The following is a 23,416-nucleotide window of genomic DNA, read 5'->3' as shown; positions in this document are numbered from 1 at the left end:
CAATAGTGCACCAATGGGATAAGTTAGACCATCGACTTCACTCCAGACTTCAAAAAGTTTTGTATCCCGCCTGGAAGGCGGCGCGTGGGTCTGCTCCTGAAAACTGAAAAGTTGGCCGAATGATGGAAGCGAATAGGAGCAGGTGAGATAAAACACGTCGGTACTGCAAGTAAGTAAAAGTGGTTTACTGGTGCATGAATATATATGGAGGCATACATAACTTTGTACAGATGAGCACGTAGGTGCGAAGCCTTAAGCCCGTCGTAAGTAGAACGAAGTCTCTATATGAAGCGAATTGTCTCGGACGTCTGCTCTTGATCAAAAGGGTAGAATCTGCAGCGGCACTCGTAGAGCTGAACAGCGCCTACTAGAGGGCGCTGTCGTTCGGTGTCGGTGTCGGTGTCGGTGTCGTAGTGCCAACCTATGAACTTGCACCTACGCCGTGGCAGCGTAGCTATCTATACCACAAAAAGAATGTCATTCCTCCAAAAACATTAAGACACCTCACTGAATGCGTCCCCAGCATAGTTCACGCCATTATAAGGATGAAGGGTGGACACATCGTGTATTAATGTCCCCTGATAGTAGTTTACGTGGTTTGAATCAGACTACTGAACTCGATTATTGAGGAATGCTTTTTTTTCTAGTCTGCTCTTCATATCGTCCTCAAACGTAGGATGATTCCTTCATCTACTGCGATATTACCCTTTTATGTTTTGCTTATCGCTAATCTGTTCCTCGTTATTACATTTTTTTCTTTCTTTGATTTCTTTTTCAGTCCATATTCTGCGCTCATTAAACATTCAACAATACTTGTAACTATTCCTTATCTTGACTACGGCCAGTTATGATATCAGCGAATCTTACAATTGAAATCCCTTCACGTTTTACTCCTTGCGAAACAAATGAGCAGATAGAGCTTACCACACACTGGTTCTGCGACGAGCAGAGACCAGCATTTCTGCTCGTCCAGCACCATCTGCCTCTTGTGTTTGTGTGTGTGTGTGAGTGTGTGTGTGAGTACGCGGCGCCGCACAACACGTGTGTCGTCCACCCGTCCCACCACTCACTCAGCGAACGGCCTAAAGCAGATCGCTCTATTGAGAGCGCTCCGGATAAACGCTCCGACGACATAAAGAGCTCCGGGGACCCACGGCATTCAGTCCGTGAAATCCAGAATGACAATTTTTTGTGTGTGCGTGGCCGCGCGCTCCAGTGTTTGTGCGCCCCGGTGACACTGAGAGGACAGGACACCGTTTTTGGGAGTGAGGTGGGAGAGGTGCAGGAAGAGAGAGATGGGGTGTGGAGAGGGGGGGGGGGGGGGGGGAAGGGCATGCTGAGACAGCAGAACCATCCCAGCTACAGGGATGGCGCGGGTATTATTTACGAGGACATCCGCTTTAAAGGCCGCGGCGCACACTGCACCATTATCTCTTTCATCCGTTAGCGGAATTGGTCCCGCGGTCGTGGGCTGTGACACGGCATTGTCGTCTCCTTAACCGCCGGCCGTTGTTCCTGCGCGCGCCCGTGTCCCGACACGGCGTTCTGGCCTCCCAGCGTCCTCGTGGCAAACTCCCACTGCGTCCCTGGTCCTCCCAGACCCGTTTTAACTGCGCTCTCGGGCTTCGCTTATTTCTCCAGAACGCCTGCCGTAATTGCATCGTGAGTTCTGCCAACGCAGAGTCGGCAGCCCGGTGCGGGTGGTTGTGTCAAAACGGAATAAGCAAGGTTGTCTTTTTTTTTTCAGTAATACGCAGCCATAAAAAGAAACGATTGCTACATCAAGCGTCAAATGATTTTTTTCTCTTGCTACGCTATAACTTAACAAAAAATAAAAAATAAAACTCAGTCGTATTTAATAACCCGCATAAAGCGTTGGACTTTACAGTGTGGTCCATTGATAGTGAACGGGCCACATATCTCTCGAAATAAGCATCAAACGAAAAAACTACAAAGAACGAAACTCGTCTAGCTTGAAGGGGGAAACCAGATGGCGCTATGGTTCGCTCGATAGATGGCGCTGCCATAGGTCAAACGGACATAAACTGCGTTTTTTAAAAAATAGGAACCCCTTTTTTAATCACATATGTGTTGTCACCGCCAGACACCACACTTCCTAGGTGGTAGCCTTTAAATCGGTCGCGGTCCGTTAGTATACGTCGGACCCGCGTGTCGCCACTATCAGTGATTGCAGACCGAGCGCCGCCACACGGCAGGTCTAGTCTAGAGAGACTTCCTAGCACTCGCACCAGTTGTACAGCCAACTTTGCTACCGATGGTTCATTGTCTACATACGCTCTCAATTGCAGAGACAACAGTTTAGTATAGCCTTCAGCTACGTCATTTGCTACGACCTAGCAAGGCGCCATATTCAGTTACTATAATTACTTCAAAAATGTATTCTGAACAGATAATATTGTGAATCAGGTATCGTCATGAGCGACGTTCATCATTAATGGATTAAAGTTAAGTATGAAACTAATTACGTCCGCTTTCTGAATTCTCATTCCTTGTCATGTTCCAGACCTCACGTCGGTATAGTTCTTCCTTCCTCACGCCAGCCTGCGTGAGCTAAAACGCATGCGGCCCCCGCTCGTAACACGGTATTGGCTCTTCTGCCAACACAAAAACATACTCGTGTAGTACGTAAAGATATATGTATGTTATAGTTGCACCACGTTTTTCGCTTTGTGATAGATGGCGCTGTAATAGTCACAAACGTATAAGTACGTGGTATCACGTAACATTCCGCCAGTGCGGACGCTATTTGCTTCGTGATACATTACCCGTGTAAAATGGACCGTATACCAACTGCGGAAAATGTCGATATCGTGTTGATGTATGGCTATTGCGATCAAAATTCCCAACGGGCGTGTGCTATGTATGCTGCTCGGTATCCTGGACGACATCATCCAAGTGTCCGGACCGTTCGCCGGATAGTTACTCTATTTAAGGAAATATGAAGTGTTCAGCCACATGTGAAACGTCAACCACGAACTGCAACAAATGATGATGCCCAAGTAGGTGTTTTAGCTGCTGTCGCAGCTAATCCGTACATCAGTTGCGCGAGAATCGGGGATATCAAAAGCGTCGGTGTTGAGAATGCTACATCAACATCGATTGCACCCATACCATATCTCTATGCACCAGTAATTGCATGCCGACGACTCTGAACGTTGTGTACAGTTCTGCCACTGGGCACAAGAGAAATTACGGGACGATGACAGATTTTTTGCACGCGTTCTATTTAGCGACGAAGCGTCATTCACCCATAGTGGTAACGTAAACCGGCATAATATGCACTATTGGGCAACAGAAAATCCACTATGGCTGCGACAAGTGGAACATCAGCGATCTTGGCGGGTTAATGTATGGGGCGGCATTATGGGAGGAAGGATAACTGGCCCGAATTCTATCGATGGCAATCTAAATGGTGCGATGTATGCTGATATCCTACGTAATGTTCTACCGATGTTACTACAATATCTTTCACTGCATGACAGAATGGCGATGTACTTCCAACATGATGGACGTTCGGCGCATAGCCCGCGTGCGGTATTGAATAGCATATTTCATGACAGGTGGATTGGTCGTCGAAGCACCATACAATGGATCTGACATCCCCGGATTTCTTTCTGTGGGGAAAGTTGAAGGATATTTGCTATCGTGATCCACCGACAACGCCTGACAACATACGTCAGCGCATTGTCAATGCATGTGTGAACATTACGGAAGGCGAACTATTCGCTGTTGAGAGGAATGTCGTTACACGTATTGCCAAATGCATTGAGGTTGACAGACATCATTTTGGGCATTTATTCAATTAATGTAGTATTTACAGGTAATCATGCTGTAACAGCATGCGTTCTCAGAAATGATAAGTTCACAAAAGTAGATGTATCACATTGGAACAACCTAAAGAAAATGTTCAAACGTACCTACGTTCTGTATTTTAATTTAAAAAATCTACCTGTTACCAACTGTTCGTCTAAAATTGTGAGCCATATGTTTGTGACTATTACAGCGCCATTTATTACAAAGCGTAAAAAGTGGTCCAACTAAAACATTCATATTTCTTTACGTACTACACGAATATGCAATAAAAATGGGGGTTCGTATTTTAAAAAACGCAGTTGATATCCGTTTGACCTACGGCAGCGCCATCTAGCGGGCCAACCATAGCGCCATCTGTTTTTCCCCTTCAAGCTAGACAAGTTTCGTTCTTTGTAGTTTTTTCGTTTGACGCTTATTTCGTGAAATATTTGGCCCGGTCACGATCAGTGGACCACCGTGTATTGTAAGATTGCTTAGGGCCGTATTGATAACTCAGTACTGTTAAAATAGAAGATAAGTGACGATAAAGAATATTGCGGGTTTTTTCGCCCTGTCTTTACAGTTATAAGAATTTGCCTGTTATTCTCACTAGACGCGTTTCGCTTTATTGAGGTAAAGCATCACCAGTGGTATGTAATTAAAGACATTTACATTTTGTTTTGTTTTTAAGATCGTAAACAGTACGTTAACGATGAGATGGATTTTACTTACTGTGATTTCCGCTTGGTTTCTCGCCTAAATCAGGAAATGCCGTCTGCTAGCACGTATTTAGTGTCTTTCTTCATTAGACACTCATACTTGCAGTCTATGTATGTTGTACACAGCACACCTTCTCGTATAACACTGTTTGGTTTTTATTTTTATACTTCTAAGATTGTATTGTGCTTTGTAATATTGCCAACATAACAATGCCAGTAGTTTGTCTTTCATCTATACCTTTTTAAAAAAGAAAAAAATAGGTGGGATGGAGTGACGTGGAGACACAAAGATGATAGATAGAAGTGCAGATTAGTGTGATGGAGAATGAGTTACAGGAAAAGGTGAGGGGCGATAAGTGAAATAAAATTGGTGTTGGCGATGGGAGGGGGGCGGGGGAGAGGGGGCGGGCGTTTGGTTGGAAGACGGTGAAGGATGGTAAAGCAAAAGACACTTTTCCTTTTCATGTGATTGTTTCAATTATTGTATATAGTATCAAGTTTCCTGTATTTATTTGGTCACTGATCAACTGTTTATTTTGTGTTACTGTGCATGTGAAATTTCCTTAAGTAGGCGAGAAACTAAGCAGAAATCACCGTAAGTAAAAACGAACAGATAGTTAGTGAACTGTTTTTCGATCTTATGTGTCTTTAATTAGAGACCACTGATGGTGCTTTAACTCAATAAAGCATATTTGCTCGAATGTTGTAAGCGTGTGTGACGCTTAGCCCACCAGTCATTTTCTTGTAGCTGTAACGACGGAACGAAAATACCCTTACGAATTGTGAAGCAACTACGGAAAATATATGGCCACACAAATGAAGAGCTTAAGAATACGTATGAATCTGTGATCTCGAAGCAACGCTTCCGTAATTCATTGACATAACTCTTACACTGCCGTTATCACCATTAAATTGTCACATCCTCTCTGACTCTTAAAATATTTCGCCGGCCAACATCAGAGATGCTACAACAAATGGTGCAGAAGCCACTGCAATTGAGAGGAAACACCAGGATCAACACATCGGTAGTAAAATGAGATTACTGTCATTCCCGGTTCTTTTCTTGTTTTTCGGGACAGTCGCGATTTTCGTAGGTTTGTCTCGAGGTTTTTCAAAGGTAATACCGAACTCATATTTTGTGCCGGGTTTAGACATTATAAAACGACTTATCTCTAATTACATGTATTCATTTTAGCAGTATCGGTGTATTTTAGTATTAGTTTTTGTTAAGTTGGCGAAACTGTTTGACAAATAGATTTCAACGTGAATTTCTCCAGACGCAAAATTACTTACGGGAATGCAGCCGGGTGAATTCCTCGACGACCGCCGATATTATGACAGGTGCATGTCCTGACATTTTCAAGGCATAAATGCAGCAATGAAGCACTTGTAAGGGAATTTAAATCTTCAGTATGTAAAGCGCATCCGGAAAAATAGCACACATACAAACAAACAAACAAACAAACAAACACACACACACACACACACACACACACAGCTGGTCTCTGTGGCCGAGCGGTTCTAGACGCTTCAGTCTGGAATCGCGCTGCTGTTATGGTCGCAAGTTCGAATCCCGCCTCGGGCATGGATGTGTGTGATGTCCTTAGGTTAGTTAGGTTTAAGTAGTTCTAAGTCTAGGGGGCTGATGACCTCAGATGTTAAGTCCCATAATGCTTAGAGGCATTTGAACCACACACACACACACACACACACACACACACAGACAGACACACACACAAGTGCCCGCGCACGCACGAAGGCACGCACGGACACACTCACTATAAACACTTGTGCCATCAAAACAAACCAAAGATGACCGATATCGGAAGTTATCGATAGTGAATGTCAATAACCAACGAGTCAAGTAACATAAACTCTGTCTTTCTGATTTTTCACACAAGCGCGAGCAGGATTCCACGTACAGTTTAAGCAAAAGCCTCCATTGCTATTTGTAAGGTTACGTGCTAATTTAATTTCAAATGCTTTCTTAACAGCACTGTTTGAAGCGTTTCCATATGATAACCAGTGCCATGTCAATGTTCTATAGTAGCATATTTGCTCGAATGTTGTAAGCGTGTGTGACGCTTAGCCCACCAGTCCTCTATGGTCCTGATGATTTGAGCAAAGTATGACATGCCACAACTGCAAGGAATACGGTAGACATCCGCCTTCGCCAAAATCTTAAAATGGCCCTAATATTAGATGAAGGTCGACAAGCACATTTGACCTGAAATTTCCACAAAAGACGAGCAGGATCCTTTTAACTGCTGCCTGTGCGAGTCAAAGCGGCCATACGCTTTGGTGACACCCCGTTATGATCGTGACCCACCCAATGCACGACTGGCCAACAGTGCAACGCACCTAAGGAAGAGGAGAAAGAAGAGGAGGAGATTATTGTGTAACATCCCGTCGACAACGAGGTCATTAGAGACAGAGAACAAGCTCAGATTGAGGAAAGATGGAGAAGGAAAGCGGCCGTGCCCTTTCGAAGAAACCATCCCGGCATTTGCCTTGAGCGATTTAGGGAAATCACGGGAAACCTACAACAGGATGGCCGTAGGCTACTTTCAACCGTCGTCGTCCCGAATGCGAGTCCAATGTGCGAAACGCTGCGCTATCCTGCTCGGTGCACAATGCACGTCTGATCTGTCTTTGCCGGCCGCTGTGGCCGAGCGGTTCTAGGCGCTACAGTCTGGAACCGCGCGACCACTACGGTCAGAGGTTCGAATTCTGCCTCGGGCATGGATGTGTGTGCTGTCCTTAGAACTACTTAAACCTAACTAACTTAAGTTCTAGGGGACTGATGACCTCAGATATTAAGTCCCATAGTGCTTAGAGCCATTTGAACCATTTTTTATCTGTCTTTCACTATTACCGTTCTGACATACTGTGGCTTCGAGAAGAGCCACCTCAGCTGACAAAGTTTCACTGTCTAAGACGACGTGGGCCATCTGAACCGAGGTAGGAAGTGCCATCTACGTTCCTCCTGACCATTAGATGAAGTAAGGAAAAAAAATGGTTTAAATGGCTCTAAGCACTGTGGGACTTAACATTTGAATTCATCAGTTCCCTAGACTTAGAACTACTTAAACATAACTAACTTAAGGACATCACAGACAGCCATTCCCGAGGCAGAATTCGAACCTGCGACCGTAGAAGCAGCGTGGTTCCAGACTGAAGCGCCTAGAATCGTTCGGCCACAAAATGTTCAAATGTGTGTGAATTCCTAAGGGACCAAGCTGCTGGGGTCGTCGGTCCCTAGACTTACACACTACTTAAACTAACTTAACGCTAAGGACAACACTCACATTCATGCCCGAGGGAGGACTCGAACCTCCGGCTGGAGGGGCCGCACGATTAGACACATGGCGCATCTAACCGAGTGGTCACTCCGTGCGGCCGCTCGGTCACAGCGGACGGCAAGGAAGAAAAGGCAGCCTTCCTTTTGTCACCTCCATCGTGAAGCGAATTTTCTGGTGGACTGATTTCAGATGTTCTAAAAAGCCGTTTAAATTCCCACTACCATAAAGCCAAACAACAAAAGTATCATCCGCATATCGGTAAACAACACGCAGGTTCACAAGCCCCAGACTGCAAGGCACGTTCCTCAAAGTATTCCATAAACAAAACGGCAACAACAGGTGGCAACAGTCTTACCAGACAACTCGATCCGGCCTGGACCCGACGATTGTTGCAGGGTGTTGGCTCTCAGACGTCTCAGGCTGTACAAGGCAACGACCATCTGTCCGATGGAGCATAAAACGTGAACCATCCGAGAAGTCCTCCTGTCGTGACTCAGCGGACGTCTAGTTGCATTACAGCGGAGAGAATTCGAATCTTTGTTGCCGATAAAGCAGTTGTCAGCATGGGCGCATGAACGAGGCGCCCGCTGCGGAGGACCATAAGCAGATCCGTTGGCTGAACGGTCGTTGAGGAGATACTGTTGGTAGCCGCCTGGTTCATCTGGACGGTCAGCTGTTCAACATCATCTATTCGTCTGTACAAATCTCCGCAATCGTCGTTCAGCGCTGTCATCTAAGGCCCGTGGTGAATCACAGTTGCCTCAGCAGCAGTTTTCGATGGATCGGTTTTGCCATGCACTGTGTACGCTAACCACCGTAGCAAGCGAACACTTTAAAAGCTTAGCCGTTTCGAAAATGTTCTCACCCTTGTACCGAAAGCCAAGAATCGTGCCCTTCTGGACGTTGGATAAATTGATCCCTTTCCGCATTACGACAACGAGTTAAATTTTTCCGGCGTCACCCCAATGCGTTTTGTATACCGTGCAATACTAGTGCGCCCACCGGCCGTCTATGAGTGTGAACTTCTAGCATGCTGCAGTAGCTGTGGGTCAGCAACGTATGTTAATCAGTACAATGAAAAAATTGTCCATAGTTGCAAATACTATTTTTTTCACTCGATGACTAGTTTCGTGCCAAAACCCACCGTAACATAGTCAAAAATGGCATTTCCGAAGATGAGTAAACCAAACCAAAAATGTGCAACGAAGATTTTTTTTTGCAATGAATAAGAATGCTTTGCTCCTCAAAAGTCCTACAGCACACTGCCACTAGAAGACGGGAAAGTGTTTTCCCATACTCTGTATAGAATAGAACTGTTATCCTGTGGCCGACCGGTTTGGCCGACCGGTTCTAGGGGCAACAGTCTGGAACCGTGCGACCGCTACGCTCGGAGGTTCGAATTCTGCCTCGGGCATGGATGTGCGTGATGTCCTTAAGTTAGTTAGGTTTAGGTAGGTCTACGTTCTAGGGGACTGATGACCTCCGAAGTTAAGTTGCCTCTGAGCACTATGGGACTTAACATCTATGGTCACCAGTCCCCTAGAACTTAGAACTACTTAAACCTAACTAACCTAAGGACATCACACAACACCCAGCCATCACGAGGCAGAGAAAATCCCTGACTCCGCCGGGAATCGAACCCGGGAACCCGGGCGTGGGAAGCGAGAACGCTACCGCACGACCACGAGATGCGGGCCCGAAGTTAAGTCCCATAGTGCTCAGAGCCATTTGAACCATTTTTTTTTTTTTTTGTACCCTGTAGGTCTTGTTGAACGATTTCAATTGCTTTCTATCCCTCGGTCACTTATTTCTATATCCGTCATTTTGTCCTTCATGGGATTATTTACAGTAAACACTACAGTGTGATCATTCTCTGTGGAACACTTTTGGAAAAAGACTTTTAGTATTTCGAGCTTTTCTGTGTCATTCTCTGTTTCAGTGCCATTATCGTGACAGAACGTCTGGACATATTGCTTCAATCAGTTTACTGATTTAATATAAGACCAGAAGTTCTAAGAATTTTCTGTCACGTAGAGTTTTACTTACGCATTCGTTGAACGCTTCGCGCATAGTCTTCCATACGCTGATTTTGCCTTCGTTTATTCTTTGTATACCTGTGAGGCTTTTTCTACGATTAAATTTGCAGTACAGCTCTCTTGGCTTTCGTAGCATCTCCATAACACAGTTGTCGAAGCACAGTGGGTCTCTTCCATCCCTCACAACTTTGCTCGATATATTCACTTATCTGACAAGCCAAATCAGTCGACGCACACATCTAAAGCTAATATATGTACGGGGACGATAGGGAAAAATACGGAATAAATATGACACAATTGTAAGTCGCGCTTTCTTAAGTAGAGAGGAAGAGAGTTTGGAAAACTTGACTCCAAAAAAAGGTGATATGAGAGATGAAACGGTAAAATATGTTTAGTTGTTGCGACCCAGCGAATGTCACGAGTACTTCTCTCAGCAGACTGCTTAAAAATATTTCTCCTCGAATGTACATAGCTAAGATTACAGTTCTGGTACATAAGTTCTTGTCATTCGCTATACCTGCGATGTGAGTTTGAAGCAGCGTTCATTGACAGACATGTAAAACGCTATCATGATAATTCTTGTTGCGCAGATGTGACAATGAAATAGGAAGCTATTTTATGAATTTATTTAACAAATTCCTGGAAACCAATGCGACTATTATTGACAGTTAATTAATTTTCCGTCTTTAGATAAATTACAATTTGGAGGCATTTAGGTACCACCAACTACAACACTTACAAATAAAATAGATTTTCTCTACAGACAGCAATAAAATTCAGGAAAGCGTAAGAAGAGGGAAAGAAGGAAGTCTCATAGCTCCTGCTGTGTATAACATTTTTTATATCCATAATTCTTCTGTGACCCAGTACGCGTTCCCTGAGTTCAGTTGACCTTCCTGTGAAATACTTCCGAGTCAGAGGTAACGTATTGGCGCATTTATTATAATTTCTTTCTACTCGTATTTTAACATTCGCTTCTATCGTTCGGGTCGTCCTGCTCTCGTGGAGGGTGTGCTGCAGTGTATTCAGCTACACGCTGCTTTGCCGTCGTGATTCTGCTTATACTGGTGCTCGTATGCTGAATATGGTCCGTGTTCCTTTTGTTGTGAATGTGGAAGGAACGTAAAATCTTCTGACACTTATTAGAGTGACCCAGATCCGTAGCTTTTATGCAGTTACCTTCGAGATCTTGTCTTTCGTTTCTTTCTATCTTTCGTTTGTTCCTTCCTGTATGGGTTCCCCACTATGCGTCGTTTTAGTGGAGATCACAGAGATTTCTCTGTTTACCTGTAGGGACGCAGGAGCGTCTTGAGTACTAAACTCAGCTTCCACGAAAAGCTGTGGCGCATCGAAGTACTGCACTTCGTGTGTCGGCAGACCTGCTCTAGAACTTCAGAAGGAGGTGACATTAAGTTCCTGGTATCCCGATATGCAGTATGCAGGCATCGTGAATCCTTTGGAAACCAAAATGACAATTCCGTTACACATATCATTTCTGAGAAATGGCGGGAGAGCCTTCTCCTGCAGCTGTCAGAGCTAGTATAGGAATACCTGTAGGTCGTTTATAATTATAATCAGTTTTAGTTCAAATGAGTTTATTGCTTTAAACTTTAGCCCTTTTGTCTGGACACTCTGAACATTTCGTACATTCTCAGTAACAATGTTAAGATATTTTGCTGCTTATTTTATTTATAAAGTGAAATATGTTAACAGCAACTACAGTTAACATCGTTGACTATTTGTTGTCCTGTCGTCCTCAGTTAATATTATGGTGACAACTATTACTACAGATACGTCTAATCAGTCATACAAATAGCAAGGAGCAATGGACATGACAAAAAATGGTTCAAATGGCTCTGAGCACTATGGGACTTAACTGCTGAGGTCATCAGTCCCCTAGTACTTCGAACTACTTAAACCGAACTAACCTAAGGACATCACACACATCCATGGCCGAGGCAGGATTGGAACCTCCGACCGTAGCGGTCTCGCGGTTCCAGACTGTAGCGCTAAGAACCGCACGGCCACTCCGGACGGCTAATGGGCGTGACACAAGTGTAGTACACAGACTCAATCAAAACATTAAACCACTAATTCGAAACATACACAGCATATCGAACAAATCGATAATACTGGAAAACTCACACGCCTGAAACCCACAAATACGCACAACACAAATACACGATGACAACACCACACAGATACAAAGCACATAGTACACTATGACTTAACACATAAATAATTGCATAGATTGTTGGCCAGCCGGCCGCGGTGGTCTAGCGGTTCTAGGCGCTCAGTCCGGAACCGCGCGACTGCTACGGTCGCAGGTTCGAATCCTGCCTCGGGCATGGATGTGTGTGATGTCCTTAGGTTAGTTAGGTTTAAGTAGTTCTAAGTTCTTGGGGACTCATGACCACAGATGTTAAGTCCCATAGTGCTCAGAGCCATTTGATTGTTGGCCTCCTGTAGCATATAAACCTGTGCAAACTCTCCACACAAACCTAAGCCAACAAACAATCAGGGAGGGACAAATTCCATGGATCAGGAACATACAAACTTGAATGTGATGCCGGTACAAACGTCACATTCAATGACGAATCATTCCACATTTGCGGAACAGTTAAACCACAATAGACATCCTCTTATTAACATAGAACAAGATATGAAAATCATTAGACAAACAACCACAACAAATGCCTTATACCGATGAAGAAACACTATGTTATCCAAAGAGCCATAACAGTGAACAAACAGGTGATAAACGAACAGACACACATCGATGAAAACTCTCTGCTAAAGTTAATAAAAAACATAAGAAAGTAATTAAAGGTCAAAAATCCATTTCAACAGACAACCTTTTAAAACTAATACAAACAACCACCTTCAAGCAAATACGCTCACACACACGCAAGGGATAAATAATAAAATACAAAAATTAATAAGAAAAGAAAATACTAACATAATTGCACACACACACACACACACACACACACACACACTGTGCTGGATCACTGATGTCACCAACACATTAAACGGTAGGTAATAACATTTAACAGATGGCAGCATCAACTCCGAAACACAGTGACAAGTAAGCAAACGTTCATTTCCTGGTGCTGTGAAAAGGAAATTTCACATGGCAGAAAAAAGGAGAAGAGAAGAATACTTGTAAAACAGGTAAAGAAACACATTTAGATCAGTATCTATGAAATATTTAAGTAGAAAGTATGCTACCACCACATCACAGATTAGCAGAAAGTGCCGGAACTGATTATAACATCATATATAACGTCCAAAACATAGGTCTTAATTTGAGGAAGAAGTTTCTGAGAGTGTACATTTGGAGGATAGCATTGTATGGTAGTGAAACATGGACTGTGGGAAAACCTGAAAAGAAAAGAATCGAAATATTTGAGATATGGTGCTACGGTGTTGAAAATTAAATGAACTGATAAGGTAAGGAATGAGGAGGATACACGCAGATTTGAGGAAAGGAACACATGGAAAACACTTACAAAAAGAAGGGACTGGGTGATAAGACACCTCTTAATACATCATTGAATTTCATGGTACCACAGCAAGCTGTAGAGGGCAAAATCTTTGGAAGACAGGTATTGGAATACAGCAAATGATGATGTTGGGTGCAAGTGCTACTTTGAAACAGTAAGGTTTGCACGGAAGAGAAATTCTTATCAGGCCTCATCAAACCAGTCTGATGACTCAAAGAGAAAAAAATACAAATTTCCCTGAAATGTAAGCTTACCTAAAACGCCCACAGCTAAGAGGACTCAAGTTTCTCCCATGGCCCATGGTCGCGGGAATGTGGTATGCACATTATGGGGTAAAGGAAACTTTCGTTGCTGGTGCAAGATGACATCTAACGCGTCTATATGGTCCAATATGGATATGTCGATAATAGCGACTTAATCGAAAAGTTTGTGTTTCAAATACATTTGTAAAACTAGGACCATATTTCTACTAGCCAGTTGTGGCTCGTAATGTTCTTCATTTTCACGCAACTGACTCGTTTGCAGACACATGTATATCACATTGTTTCGACAAAGGTTGTTTTCGTTATTTATTGTTACACACCGTACATAGTTCCTAAATCTAAAATATGATGTCTAGGAGCACCATATATGAAAAACAGCTAACTGAAGTAATCTATAAGTTATACAGGATTAGTCAGCTGCCCCTACTTCTGTCGTTTTATGCAATCCGCAGTGTTATATCTGCCCTTCATAAACTATGCGCTGTTAGTCCTACAGAAAAAAAATTAACATCCCCTTTTTGTAGGAAATGTAATGTAGATAAGTTTTGTACTGTTATACGTTTTCGCTAGAGGCCGTAATTTTCGAGTTATTCAAGAAAAACGTACGAAAGTGACCTTTGTACACACCACCACTCTCGCACTTAGACCCAACGGTCAGGATTTCTTGTATGTTCTTCGTGGCACTTCCTCCTACCCCTGAACCAAAATTTACAACTGCACGAATTATTTCCAACATTCTACGTTTCTTGGTCTTCATTGACTGGCCATATTACGCCACCAGCTTAGTGGAACAGTTAAAAATTGTAAAATTGATGTTTGTGTAAATTTCACCTGACAAGTTTGCGAATTTTAACAGCATGAAATAAACATTTATGTCATTGTATTTCTCAGATCTTGCGCCTGTGAAGTTAGCATCGAATCACGGCCACATTTTAATTAATAAGGTGAACGAAATACGCTACTAAGCTGTCGGCATAATAGCCCAATTAACAAAGACCAAACAAGATCGATATGGGGAATAGCTCGTGTAGTTGGGAATTTTTGTACAGTGGTAGGACAGAGTGCCATGAGCGACCTACTAGAAATCCTGACTTGTGAGGGATGAGTGTGGGCGTGAAGACGCATTTGAAGGTCGCTTCTGTATTTTTTTCTTGAATAACTCGCAAAGAGTGGCCTCCAGTGAAAATATGTTGTGGTGAAAAATTTAACTACATGAAATTTCCTACAGAAAGATCCAGTTTATTTTTCTTTTCTGCAGAACTAATAGTTTGCATTTAGCGAGCGAGAGAATACGAAAATATTGAGTGTGGCTTTTGAAGGGCTTGTGGGCTGCACAAAAAGCAATCGGTAGGCGCACCTGAGTCCCTTCTTACGTAGATAATGTTACAGTTGCAAGTAAACGCAAATACGGTTATTTAGATGGGCGTTTAAACCATTCTGTCAGAGAGGAAGAATATGATGTGAAATTTCACCTGTTAAAATGAAGAAGACCAATTAGCAGATCGGATGACTTGGTGCTGTAAGTATAAATGGTGGCCCGTAGACCGTCCTTATTACAGACGAGCCGCGCAGGATTAGCCGAGAGGTCTGAGGCGCTGCAGTCATGGAGTGTGCGGCTGGTCCCGGCGGAGGTTCGAGTCCTCCCTCGCGCATGGGAGTGTGTGTGTTTGTCCTTAGGATAATTTAGTTTAAGTAGTGTGTAAGCTTAGGGACTGATGACCTTAGCAGTTAAGTCCCATAAGATTTCACACACATTTGAGCATTTTTTTTATTGCAGACGAGTATAAAAATGTTCCATTAATGGCGCACATACTCCCTCCACACCACAAGAGTTCCGTATACGCTCAAACCCGAAATCACCGGCTGGCTAAATTCTATCCTTTGCATCGTACTCACTAGTACGTACAATCCAGGACTTGGAATTATGTCGATTTAGTATTTTCTCACGGTTATATACAGCTGAATATTTTTATATCCCGAATTTCTCCTCCGCGCGTTTAGGAAATTGTGCCATTTCAACACAATTAAAGTTCCTCCTCTTTACGTTCTTTACTTAAGGGTGCACGGCAATTAAAAAGTTTTTTTCCCCATTTATAACTTAGGTAAAGGCCATCGTCTTTCAAAAATACGAACCGAAACAAGCAAATTGGGGAAGATTTTTAAAAAAAGAGAGGAAAAGGCGAAGAAACAAAGCTGAGTTTACATTCGCGTGCAGCGGTTTCGGCTGCTGGGGGTTTGGACAACTGACGCGAAGTCGTCTCATTAACTCCGGCGGGGAATTCCTCTTGTATCGGGGTACCACATTTAGTGCTAATGACTCAAAGAGACGCGTCGCCGCCGCCTGCTAGGCGCCGCGCTTGTTTTGGGGCCGCTTCGTTTGCCAGCCTCCTGCCGCTGCTGCTGCTACCGGCACCAGCTGGAGCCGCGCCTGCTTTGATTAGTTCCGCTGCGCAGAGGTTGCCTGGCAGGCGCGGCGCGCAACGTGTGCCGCCCTCGCAATTGCCTGCGCAAACCGGACGCACAAACAAGGCTTTGGCCCTTCTGCCTCTTAATTACGCGCTGCCGTGTTCGGTACTTAGCCCACGGCGCCCACATCCCGAGCTGTTTGATCAGCCAGTTATTTACACAGCCCGTGCCACTGATACCCAGTTTTAGTGATCCTTTGTTAGGGTCTTTTATTTTCGAGCGCATGAGTACCACCTGATTCCTACCCCTATGTCCCCCGACCCCGCCCCCCCCCCCCCACCTCCCCTGCAAAGTTATGACCTAGGATAATACCAACGCGAAGTGTACTTACTTCAGTGAAATGTTATTCATAAGTTGTAATCTGCAATGGGGGAAGTAAAGGGCTATTTCGATGTAGGAGTTGTTCGTAGCGTACAGAGAATCAGCGTGTTACAGCTAATGCTGAAAGTGAGCAGCTAATGAGTCGACTGCTTAATTAAATTGTCGCGTGCCGGCTTATGACCATTAGGTGCACATTAAGGCATGCTGATGATGTGTGTACATGTGTACACCCAAATTATAAACTCGAACAAGAGATTCTTGACGCGATTGTAATGAAACTTGAATTGGTGTTTGGTTTATTTTGCTGTAGAAAACTATTTGAATGAATTAGACTACGGTTGCTTGCAGGTAACCTGCGCTATGATTATGTATTTCAAGTTTGTGAATACTATGGCACCTTTCACTTACATCAGGTATTAATAGAGACACTGCATTTGCAAATGCTTGAGTGCGGGGTAGTCAAGTGAAAACCGAACACTAGTCACAACGGGACCATCGAATGGTTCCCTTCAAAAGAAATGATCAAAAGCATCAACACCAGACGATCAGTTCTTTGTTTCGAACAATGAAACCGGCCGCTGACGGCTACGCGACTGCACGCACCTTTGCACTTCGTCGTTCGCCTGGAAACAATGTCCACGTATGTCTTTCTTCAAAAATGGCTCTGAGCACTATGGGACTTAACATGTGAGGTCATCAGTCTCCTAGAACTTAGAACTACTTAAACCTAACTAACCTAAGGACAACACACACATCCATGCCCGAAGCAGGATTCGAACCTGCGACCGTAGCGGTCACGCGGTTCCGGACTGAAGCGCCTAAAACCGCACGGCCACACCGGCCGGCTTAAGTCTTTCTTCAGATCGCCAAAGCTGTGAAAAATCACACACTGAAAGACCCGGGTAGTATGGAAGATTTTTGTAGTGTTTCCCAAAGATATCACTGAATCATAGCCTTCGTCCGATTGGCAGTATGGGGGCGGCCGTTATCGTGCAACATGTTGATTTCGTCCGACAGCATTCCAACAGCCCGAGGGCAAGCGGCAAATCGTACAGTGGAAACATCCCTAATCACCCCCGCCAACGAAATCCAAAGCTATTTACACAAGTCCGGGTAATGTCTTGATAATCTTCTTCTTCGATTGCAGGGGCCCTCTGCTCGTCGGGTTCGTCGAGTGTTGAATCACTATCAACGCACTGCGCTTTAAAGACACTTGACATAACAGTGACGTGCGATCAAGTCAAAACGTCCAGGAACGCTATCCGATGAAATCATCCTATTGCACGATAACGTCTACCCCAAACTGCCAATCGTACGAAAACTACACTTCATCGATTTGGCTGGGAAAAACCGCAGCGTCCTCTGTACAGTCCACCTTCACCGTGTGGTTTTCGCATTTTTGGCTACCTGAAGAAGGACATGCGTGAACGTTGGTTTGGGTCGGACGGGGAAATGCAAGACAACGGCCGACCGCGTTCTACGAAACAGGAACTAATAGTCTTGTCTATGTGATTAAACATCCTAACGTGTATGATAATTACTTTTGAATGGAGCCATTCCATGGTTCCGCAGCGGCAAGTGTTCGGTTTTCAGTTGACTGCTCCTTATATACCATGACTTTCACTGTGTTTTATATATTAGCTGTCCCATTATCCTGAGCACCAGAAATAACTTTCTTCCAGATGCAAATAAAGAAGTGAATGAAGCGGAATGTTGTTTATCTACCAGGGAAACATAAACCAGCGTCAGTGTCATTCTTGTAACTCTGTTTGTTACAAATACGTAAAAAGCAGTACGTCTTTTTTTTTTAAATGCATCCTATATTTTTTTATTCGCTAATCCATTTCCTCTCCTCAAGACCTGTTTGAAAACGTATCACAATGTACTACTCAGGTAAACATGACGTTACTCTACATGTAACACAAAACTAACATTGACTCTAGAGTACTAGCACACAGCCCAGGTATCCGGTGTAAAGCATGTCGTCCACTTGTCGGAGTTGACAGTAAACCAATGGAAACCCTAGCAAAATGCACACTTGTTTGAGTACAAAGTACGTTAACGAAGAGAATATAAAAATTCTCGTCTGTGAGGACTGTACGTTCACTGAACACTAATTGTAATAATGTTTTCTTATTTAGAATGCGGGAACATGTAGGGCTAATAAACGGTATTTTGAGTACAGTAAAGGCAGTCATCTATTAAAAAATGCTTCATTATTTTTTTTATTTCATATTTTGTATTATTCGTAAATTAGCTGTCCATTGTATATATTATAAGAAGTTAAAAAATGCTATTTTTGTATAAACTGAAAATTATAACATAATTCATATTAATTTCACACAAATTTTAGCTAATGACGAGCATATATTGTCTGAAATACGAAATATTAAATAAACACCATCGAGATCACAACTTTTTATTGTCGAATACTGGTTTCAATATACGCTGCATGTCATCTTCCGCAGCTTAGAAAATACATCACAACACAGCACTCAGGCCCAAGCCCCATTGTTATTGAAGTTGAAGACAGATGAATAAGAGCTTCAATTGACGAGAAATAACAGCAATCATTTGCAAAATACAGATTTATTAAACTTCGACCATGATTTCGCCGGTTTTAAAATCGTCTTCTCTAGAAGATACTGTACGTAAATTCACATTATCTATGACTAATATGGGAATCATTGACAGTGTCTACAACATGTCATCCACTTAATCACCATTCAAACTAACAGCCGTCTAGTGTAGGGTTTTGTCTTATAACTTTTTTAAGATATCGCGTATTTGACGCAGGAAACAGAAACGTATGGTATGCCACTTGAAAGATTTGTATGAAATGACATTTAAATATAAACAGTGACGTCGGATACTATAGACTATAAATATGTCAAGTTCAGAGCTAGTGACATGTCGTATTCAAATTCTTCACAGTAGTATAACCGATTCTGGGAAATTTAGACATGAAATTACACGTTTGTTCCTCAATTTAAGCACATTATCGAACCTTCTGCACCGTACATTGAAACCTGTAGTGGGTAGTAAAATGTTGTGCGCCACACAGTAATTGTTATATTAAAAGAGTTCGTTGTTCCTAGGACATAGCATCAATTATTAAATATGAAACTATTAAAATTCAAATGTTTTCATAAATTACTGATGAGAAAGTAGGCACGTGTACCACAGAATTTAAATCAATGGTGAGTACATGTAATTATACTTTTATTAAAATTGTCTGTACAAAAAAACAGACAATTATGTATGTGAACCGCAATAATGTAATATCTAAAAATTGAAAGAATTCCTGGGAAATACTGAAATGTTGTCAAATACGTGCAACCATCAATCGTGAGCTTTTGCCACATACAATTATTTTCTTTCGTATGTTAACAACTATTGTTTTCTGCCTTTGGTACTAGACCTTCATCTTCCTTCGTTTATATTCCGCTTGCAAGATTACAAAATTCGCCAAGCCTCCAATGTCCCTTACTATTTTGTTTGTTGTTAATTTTTTAAACCAGTTCGTAGTTCTCAAACGACCCTAGAGAGAACTCACGCATTTAAAAGTTGGGAAGTAACAAGAGGGGCAGTCAGAATACTTTTTTATATTTTCTCAGCAATTGAATAGCTTTCCACTCCTGTGAAGTGAATGCGAATCATAAATGAAACGTCTCAGGCCGGTACTTTTATTTATATTTTAGTTTTTACCTCTAGATACTACAAACAATGGTATAGAATTAAAAACTGACTTTTCCGCCAAAGAATAACACTGTACAATAAATTGCTCAGGGACTTTAAAGACGTTACTGCAACACATTTATTTAAGAAGGTAGTTAAAAAGAATCTATTATGGAGCATATTGTGTACAGAAAAGGTTTACGCAGATAACACACAGTAACAGTTTGACAAGCAATGTAGCACAAAGAAGGAACAATGATGACGATAATAAAACCTTTCCCTTCACAAAGCACTTTAATGTACTTCCTGTTTTGTTTTCTTTCTTTATTTATTTATTTTGTGGGAGAAATTACTTCCAGAGCTGTACAATCTGTTTCACTAATACCATATTCTCATTCTGAGTTCAGCATCTCACTCATTATGGAAGGATGCTGGCTCAGTATTTCGGTCTAGCAAATGGGACGTCGCCGTACACAAAGTGGAAATCAAGCATCGTCACTATGGTCTTCACACCAGCTGCTACTGCGTGCAGTGTTGCATCATTAAATTAATGTGAATACAACGTGTATAGTGTGTGCAGCGACTGGCAGTGAGAAATGAATGAACAGTGTAGCACTACCCTTCACATGATGAATGTGAATGTCGTGTGGCTAGGGCCTCCCGTTGGGTAGGCCGTTTGCCGGGTGCAAGTCTTTCGATTTGACGCCACTTCGGCGATGGTTAATTAACCTCTTTGCAAAACTGTATTGTGAACTAGGGATAAACCAATTGAGGTAGAAATGTTTTAATCCGATTGACCTTGTATTCGGGAGGGTGGAGCCTCCTTATCTACATCTTTACATCTACATCTACATGGATACTCCGCGGATCACACTTAAGTGTCTCGTAGCTTGTTCGTCCAACTGCCTTCACAATAACTCTCTAATATCCCAATATCGCACAGCGCGCGGAAAAAACAAATGCCTATATCTTTTCGTGCGAATAATGATTTCCCTTATTTTATTACAACGATGGAGGTCAGCGTCAACAAAAAAAGAAAAAAAAAATCGGATTCGGAGGACAAAGTTAGAGATTGAAATTTCGTGGGAAGATATGGCAGCAACGGAAAAACGCCTTTGTTGTAACAATGTGCACGCCAAATACTGTATCATGACAGTGATACTCTCGCTTCCACTTCGCTATAATACAAAACGCACTGATATTCTTTGAACTTTCTCAATGTACTCCGTTAATTCTATCTGATAAAGATCCCAGCCCCGCAACAGTACTGTAAGAGAAGACGAACAAACGTAGTTTAGACAGTCTCTTTAGTAGTTCTGTTACATTTTCTGAATGTTCTGTTAATAAACCGCAGTCTTTAGTTTGGCTTACCCACAACATTTTCTGTGTATTCTCTCCAATTTAAGTTGTTCGTAATTGTAATTCGTAGGTATTAAGTTGAATTTAAGCCCTTTAAATTTGATTGATTTATCGTGTAACGGGAGTTTAACCGTTTCCTTTTACCACCCCTTTGGATGACCTCACACTTGTCATTACTTAGGCTCAATTGCCAATCTTCGCACCATACAGACATCTTTCCTAAATCAATTTCCAATTTGTTTTGTTACTAGACGATCAACGACAGCTACATCTCCAAACAAACAGAGCGAGGTGGCGCAGTGGTTAGCACTCTGGACTCGCCATCCAGATTTATGTTTTCCGTGATTACCCTAAATCACTTCAGGCAAATGCCGGGATGGTTCCTTCGAAAGGGCACGGCCGACTTCTTTCCCCACCATTTCCTAATAGGAAGGGATCGATGACCTCGCTCTTTGGTCTCTTCCCCCGAATCAAGCAAACAGCTATAAACAACGTAAGACGGCCGCCCAGATTGTCTCCTAAATCATTTGTATAGATAAGGAACAGCAGAAGGTCTATAACACTACCCTGGGCGCGCCAAAAATCACTTACGTTTTTCTCGATGACATTCTGTGAATTACTACGAACTGTGACCTCTCTGACAGGAAATCATGTATCCAGTCATATAAGTGAGACGATTCCATAAGCACGCAATTTCACTACAAGCCGCTTGTGTGGTTCAGTGACTAAAGCCTTCTCCAAACCTAGAATTACGGACTCCTTGAGATCCCTTGTCAATAGCACTCATCACTTCGTGTGTGTAAAGAGCTAGTTGCGTTTCACAACTGTGTGTCAACAGACCGTTCACTTCGAGGTAATTCATAAGGTTCGAACACAATATATGCTCGAAATTCCTGCTGCATATCGAAGTTAATGATATAGACTTAAAATTTACTGGATTACGCCTACTACCTTTACTCCTGGTTTAGGTTTTCCGTGTTTTCCCTTAATTACTTCTGGCAAATTTTTGTACGATTCCTACTTCTAGGCCACGGCCGACTATGTGTCCTATCCTGGTCAAACTAGACCTGTAACTGTGTACATGTCTGTAATACGAATTACGTCATTTTTGTTGTTCTTAAACTTTAATCCCAAGTCAAGTCCCCAAAACATTTGTAAAAATGATCTACGGATGAATAACATTATTACTAATAATAATATATAGCACAGTGATTTGGCCACCATAATTTTCTGCCGTTGATCGTTTATAATTCTATCACAACTTCTGAGCAAAACGTCTTGTTGTGGTACGAAGTGGTCTATGGATGAATAAAACAACTCCTACCACTACTGTTTATCTACTGTATAGCGACGTCGTCACCATAATTTGCTGTCGTTGATCAGTTATGCTTCTAGCACAATTTCTTTGCGAAAACTCTTCCTAAGCTACGAAATGATTTTGTTACAGAGAACCTCATCAGCTAGTTCCTATAAACAGTGGGAGAGCGCCGGCAGATGTGGCCGTGCGGTTCTAGGCGCTTCAGTCTGGAGCCACGTGACCGCTACGGTCGCAGGTTCGAATCCTGCCTCGGGCATGGATGTGTGTGATGTACTTAAATTAGTTAGATTTAAGTAGTTCTAAGTCTAGGGGACTGATGGCCTCAGATGTTAAGTCCCAGAGTGCTCAGAGCCATTTGAACCATTTTTGTGAGTGTGAAGCTGGTACGAGTGTACAATTCTTGTCGAGACGTCACAAAACAGAACAATACATACTGAAATTATGGTATTCCAATACGAATTACCGAGAAAACTTGTTTAAATCGGTCATAGTAGGCACACAGCATTAGTGAGCACATTAAATTTGTTTAAAGAGGCTAAAATATATAGTATTTGCTGGTTATACTGGTTTCGAAATTTACGTCATTCTCAATGGCCTATGTCATTCCTTAGCCGATGGCTGCGGCAGTATGCATT

Source organism: Schistocerca americana, chromosome 5 (genome assembly GCF_021461395.2).
Source record: "Schistocerca americana isolate TAMUIC-IGC-003095 chromosome 5, iqSchAmer2.1, whole genome shotgun sequence".
Classification (NCBI taxonomy): domain Eukaryota; kingdom Metazoa; phylum Arthropoda; class Insecta; order Orthoptera; family Acrididae; genus Schistocerca; species Schistocerca americana.
Note: the sequence above shows the minus strand (reverse complement) of the source record.